Below are 6,869 nucleotides of genomic sequence, written 5' to 3'. Positions count from 1 at the left end.
AAAACAAGTAAATTTTCCTTAGTTTTAGGACACATTTTTTTGAGTGTGGGGAAGCACATCAGATGAACTATTGATTTCTTAAATTCGAGTTGTAGTGAAAGTATGTAGCTGCACGGAAAATTAAATAATTGTGAAAAAAGTATGCAAAGAAAAGCAAATGTTCTCATTTTCGTTTTTAGTGTTTCCGACTGGGGAGGATTATGATGTATTATGGAACGATTTTCCGTCATCCCTTGTCGTGGTTGTGCCATCTTCAGTATAATTTTTCGTTCTCACGAAGATGACACAACGCCGAAACCAGTTTGTCTACAAACAAAATTTTACAAGGGCTGACGAAAAACAGTTCAACAATACAAAATCAGATGTCTTTATATGAGAAAGAAAAAACAAAAGTGTGTACCCGATAAGATTTCTGTGGTAATTTTCGGAGTGAAAACTTTTAAGCCGGCAAGATAACGCAAGTTTCGCTAATATGATGAGAAAATGATTAGTGGACAGTAGTTTAGTTCTGAAAGCACTGATAGAACACCATTTTCCCTGCAAAGAAGTTAAGGCACTTTTTATACAACCAAACTGGATTGGGATTTTAAAATGTCTATGTAAATTTATATCGCAGGTAAGGAGTAGCCTTAAGCTTTGGCAGAAAGGCAGGCATTGTTGTGATATCGACTCTTATGGAGATATTTCATTAGAGTTTCCAATATTACAACGCTGCCAGGAGTTGTAGAGTTGAGAGGATTGCATTTGGGCTTTTTATCTTCTACACAAGTTGAAGGAAGGGTCAAACATAGACTTTACGAAAAACAGATAGATCTAAGAACTTTTAGGAAAAATATTTACTTTTAAAAGTTCCCCTCTGCAAAATACCAAAAAATGGAAATGCGTGGCTCCATTTATAGACAAAAAAATTTTAAATATAACGAAAAGGAACCAAAAAATAAAAGTTTTTCTCAATGTGGGCAAAATGGTCAACTTTTAGTGGCTCTACGTCTAAACTACTAACCCCTGTTTAGTAAAGGTTATATTTTCGTAAGCTCTGCAAAATTCGCGTATAATCGCTTAATACTACACTTTTATGAAGTTTTTGATTTGATTAAAGGCATTTTTGATCGAATTAAAGTATGTATTTTTCAAAACCTTTGATGGGAGTGCATAAACCAAGGTACATTGAACAGGTAGTATCAGTAGAGGAGCTGATTTGATTTATTTTCAAATTATTTGGTCTCGAAAATGTCAAATATTTTTAATTTTTTCTCACGAAAATTATAAGTTGTTAAAATTCATTTGCTTGTGAAACCTTTTTCCATACAAAACAAGCGATTGAAATTTCAACAAATTATTTTTCGTGATTGGGATAAGAAAAATATTTGGCTATTCACACAATTGTGACACGATTTTGACCAAATTTCGTCATATACCCAATCGTGTAACACTGCCTTTAAACTTGTATTTATATGGATGTTGTTAAAGAATGATTTATAAAAAACTAACCGAAATGAAATATCAAAAAAAAATATTATTTTAGAACTTGTCACAATTTGGTGCAGCTATAATTTTTTCGACTACTGTAGCACAATGCCACTAAATAATATTTGACTTACAAACGAAATACGGGCAGGAATTTCAAAATTTCAACCCTGTTTGTGTGAAATATTTTATTTATATCAGTATTTTTTCTTTTAATCAATCTATGTTGAAACAAAAGTTAAAATAAAAAAAATATTTTATCAGAACCCCCCGAAAAAAATCCTGGCTACGGCCCTGCATACATATAAGGTAGATTCATTCAAGCTTTCAAATATCTTTCTTACAGGGATCTCCTACACTTTTCTGCCTTACGGAAAATTATGAATCTCATTACATAAAATTTTTTGCCAAAAATAATATTTAGCTCAAACATTTATGCAAACAAACACACACACACAGGCGCACACAAATTATTTGCGCGGAGTTACGCTTCAAAAAGCAAATCAAATAAATCACAAATACTTTGCTAAAAGTTTTCCAAACACCTACAACTTCTTCCACAACTTAATTGCTAGGCACTTGCAGCTGCTTTTGCGCCAACTTGCAGCTGCTGCATTGCACTCGAACGCCTACATCACTTCTCACACACTTTCGCCCATTCAAATTCGATGAAGAACGGCAATTTGCCACTGGAATAACAGCAGATAGTGCTGCCTGCAGGAAAGCGTTTGAGTGTGTGTGTGTGTGACTTTGCGCTTCGAAAATATTTTTCTTTGTTGTCAATGAAATGAGTACGCTTCAGTGGAACCAAAAAGCGCAAAAGTGTTGCATATCTTAAAATGTAAGTTGGTGGGCTTATGGGCTGGGCTGCACAGTGGTTCGGATCGCAAATCTAGCTGGACGAAACTATTTAAACAAATACTCGTTGATGGATCTTTACACCACTTCTTACCTAGGGGGTTTTTCAGTCGCTGATTACGAATCTGAATTCACTTATCAAAAATTCAAAATGGCGGACGAAAATTAAATAAAAATCGGTAGATTTCTATGAAACTGGGTATCTGGGGGTTTTCTGGGCTGATGATTACGAATCTAAAGTCATTTACCAAAAATTCTAAATGGCGGATCCAATATGGCGGACGAAAATTAAAAAAAATCGGTAGATTTCTATGTTACTGGGTATCTGGGATTTTCTGGGTTGCTGATTACGAATCTAAAGTCATTTACTTAATTTACTTTATTTACTTTCGGAACGAGCATTTTCATCAGATATTTCTTTCAATTTACTAATCACATAATCACGGACACCTTTTTGTCTTTTAGAAGTTTCAGCAACACTTCTCCAAATGTCAAACAACTCACTTCTTAAGATTTTATTTACCATGACTAAAATTTAAGATCACAGCAAGAAACACAAATAAATTTCAGAAAAAATTTTATAACAGCGCTTAAAGATTTGCATGCCTATTGTATAATTTTTAATTTCAGAAAGCAGAAAATTCGCGAGGTACTATTTTTTTAACTCTTACATAACCAAAGGTTTTATAACTCCAAGTATTTTTCTGTTTTAACACAGATGTGCTATCCGAAAATGCGAAATTCATTTAAACGCACGTACATGAGTGCAAATGCAGATACGAGTAGTAGAGTATGTATGTGTGCATTTCGAAGTGATACCGCAAGCGGTTGCTACCGAATTTATATGCAAATTTGTCAGTGCGAATCCATGCGGATCGTTGCTGACTTCCGCTATGGCTGTCTGCCGGTTGGCTGTTGGCTACGCTCGACTGGTAATGTCTATCAGCTGAAAGTATATCAGCTTGTTCATACATATGTATGTATGCCATAATTCAAATGCTACGCTGCACCATTTGCAATTGTAAATGCACAAACACGCACACTCGCATGGCATAGCAGTTGCAACGCACTTTGGCGGCTACGCCTACGAAATGAACTGAATTCATCAACGTCAATCAGTCAGTCAGTCGCTCCGCCATGTTTGTCATTTACATTCCTCGCATGCTGGCTGCCATCTTTGGTATCTTCCGTAAGATAGCCAGGCGGCCATAACTGTCGCTGTTAACTGACAACGCCCTACGCGCCACTATGCCACACATTTGCACATTAGTTGCAGCAGTTGCTATCGGCGGAGCGTAGTTAGTGGCCGATAGCTGTACTGCGTCACTGGCACTGCAAGCAATTTGGTTTTGTGCGTTTTTTTTTCTCTTCTGTTTTTGCTTTTTGTTCGCCTCCTCTTAACCCACTGAATGCCTCTTTGGGTGACGCTGACGTGTCTGGCTTGTTCGACATTGACTGCTCTCAGCGGCGCGTTAAATTTATTGCCACAAAACGGCGCATTTGCCTGAGCTATGTGCAAGCGAACAGCTGCTTGTACGCACACTTACGCGTACGCAGCACTAATTGAAATGCACTCACATACACTGGAAGGCAACCAACCACTCCGCCGCTTGTATTTCGTCTGTTTACACTTCCGTGGGTGTTCCGAGTCTTGGTTTATCAAATAAGTTATTGTGAATGCTGTTGGTATTGTTGTTGTTTGCACAGACATGCCAACTCAAGGATGCCACGCCATTTTCTACTTTATCTTTTTTATCAAAAATTGTGGCTCAGAAGAGGGTCATTTATGAGCTGGAATGATTCAGTTACACTTTGCGGCACTCTTACTGTCTCCGGCGCTCTGGACGGTAGTACCGAGCGGTGTTTCGCTCAAACTCTAGGAAGCGAAGAGTAGTCACTTAAATAAATTGTGTCCTGGTGGTGGTCTCTCAATCTGATAAATCAGCGAAGTCCTAGATGAAACTCTGTTCTGATTACGTACGTGGGTTCCAAATAAATTGTATGAGTATCAGTCCGAGAAAACTAAGCACATTTTAAGTTTCCGTCCCTCCAAACAACATTGTCCTATGAGGTGGATAAACACTCTGATAGAATGACAAGTAGAGCACAGTTGATTAGGTTCCGAGAAATACTCAATCCAAGCTAAGACAATTTCTCACCGAAATTCAACGTCTAGCCTGTGAATGCTTTATGGAAGCAAGTGTCCAAATGCATACAGCACTGAAGATAACTTTCGAGCCTGAGACACTAATCTCGCCAAAGAAAAGGCAGTCAAATGCGCTCTCTTAAACAGCGCCTAACAAACATATGGAAAAAAGGTCATAGCATCTAAGTTCATATAAAAACTAGGAACCCAGCTTCCACTAGTCAATTTTCCCAGAGATGATTCGACTAAGCATTGGATTTGTGAGAAGAACGGGCATGTCAAAGCGGGCACTCTGTAGTGGCGCCGAGATAGCTCTGAAACCACAGAAATATTGGGGAAGCATCTCTTGGCCCAGACAGGGGCCATCGATGTCTGTGTAGAAATTTACTGAGAATTTTTAAAGCGAAGGTGTACAGATATTAACAAACGTAGACATTACCGAAATAAAAAAAACAATTTCTTCCAGTAGGTTCAACACAATCAGCGAAGATCCCGGAAGCGACTCATCATAGGCATCATAACAGGGCTCTGCCGACTCAGCTAAAGAGACGCCACTGAAACTATCGCTCGAGTGTTAGGATGACGTCTGGGTGCAATATGGGCAAGGATAAATACTTTCTGCGGTATGAAGAATGAAACGAAGTATTGTGAAGGGCAGAATAGATAAATTATATCGCAGGGTATACTCCTTTTTTAATATCTATGCATCTTGTCAAGCGTAATATTTAGACCAGTTATTACAAAAGCGCCAAACTAAGAATTTCGTTAACTATGTAATTTTCAAAACTTTTGTTTTGCCGTCTTCTTAAAGACTACAGATTACCAATTTGTTTACGTTAGGATTCATGTTGTCGTTTAGTCGTAATCATAAACCTTTTGCAATTTCCACACTGTTCTATTTTCTGCAGCATACATACCGTTATTTATTAATGTATTTTAGTGAGCTTTTCATTCTTTTCATCGATTTAGTTCACCATCGCATATTTCTTTTGATCAATTTGGCACAATCGCACTCTTTACATGATTTTATTTATTAAATTTAAAATTAATGTTTTATTGCTGTTTTTTATCATAACTTAATGACCACAAATGTTGCATGTAATTTGCACATATTCGCGCAATGAATTATATACTGAATTTGCATTGAAATTTTCACATAAATTAAGCAACGCATCCATACATACCTACGCAAATGTACGTCACTTTCACCAGCTACTTTGTGTGTGGCCAAGCAATGTTAATGTGGCTGAAAGAGAACAAAGTAAAAATAATATTAATTAAATTATATTATGTAATTATAAAATAAAATTTAATTTGCATATTAGGTCAAGTTTTTTGTAAGTATTTTAAATTATTAATATTTTAAGGAATTGTATGCTTTACGGAGATTATGTGTTAGTTAATTTTCTGAGAAAGCATGCTGTTTAAATTGTTATCAAATCAACTCTGATTAAACTTTATTATGGCGAGTTATAAAATATTTGGCTTTTACCTCTCAAAATTCCGAAAGGAATCGATTATTTTGTGATTTACCTGTTAGGTGATTTAAGTTAATTGATAAGATAAATTCTATATTGCAATATGGGTGTCAAACTGAAGACGGTTTAGGAAAGTTTGCTGCCGAAAATATTTTTGAGGATGGTTGCCGCCTGTTGTATGAAATTAAATTGATAAAATAAATCAGGTTTTACAATACGGGTATAAAAAAGCACAAAAATACGTTTAAGGCGCAGTCAAGCACGCCGGGTATTTGCCAGTTTTTAATAAATTCAATAACAAAATATGCAAGTGAACGTGACCTTTTACTCCGTTCGAGTGAAAATCACGTCATTTCATCGTATGCAAAGGGAGCAAAAAAGCACGAGGATAGCGAAGATACATACATACATACATGCGTTGACACTTTTGATTCCGCGACTTCCAGCGTGCAAACAAGCGTAACAAGAGTTACCACTATAGAATTTCAATTGAATGAAATTTAGGTGGCTGTTGCATGTCAAATGCATTCACGGTCATGCCCACGCCCAATCGAGCTGGGATAAGAGGAGTAATCGCTTTTATACGCGACATAAAATACATTTTTATTGAAAACTATTGATTGCCAGCAACCATTTGTAATTGATGCGACCAAATTGTTGCGAAGGCAACCAAAGCCGGTTTGCGGCTGCAGAGGTGGTGGGAGTAACAGAGTGTAGCTTCCCAGCCGACCAAATATTCGCAAACAATATCGTAAACAGATGTTTTGCGAACAAAACTGTTGAAAACGATAATCGCTAACCGATCTTTTTCGGAATATTTCCCCACGACGGGTCGCTCTGTTTGTGGCAGACAAAGTATCGTTCTCGAATGTATGAAAACGTATCGTTAGCGGATCACTTTCGAATTGGTTTGCCAATTG

General features: G+C 37.0%; 1 protein-coding gene across 1 annotated transcript in view; it reads right to left on the bottom strand.

Moving 5' to 3' along the window:
• Window positions 1-5,725, bottom strand: part of LOC118741157 — an 82,353-nt gene extending 76,628 nt beyond the window's left edge. The window contains exon 1 of the mRNA XM_036473022.1: window positions 5,656-5,725. The gene's annotated coding sequence lies outside the window, so the exon portion shown is untranslated. The remainder of the gene's footprint in view (window positions 1-5,655) is intronic.
• Between the last annotated feature and the right edge of the window lie 1,144 nt (window positions 5,726-6,869).

This window comes from Rhagoletis pomonella, unplaced genomic scaffold (assembly GCF_013731165.1).
Source record: "Rhagoletis pomonella isolate Grant_MI unplaced genomic scaffold, Rhpom_1.0 Rhpom_scaffold_00006, whole genome shotgun sequence".
NCBI classification, from domain to species: domain Eukaryota; kingdom Metazoa; phylum Arthropoda; class Insecta; order Diptera; family Tephritidae; genus Rhagoletis; species Rhagoletis pomonella.
Note: the sequence above shows the minus strand (reverse complement) of the source record. Positions and strands in the feature narration are given on the sequence as shown.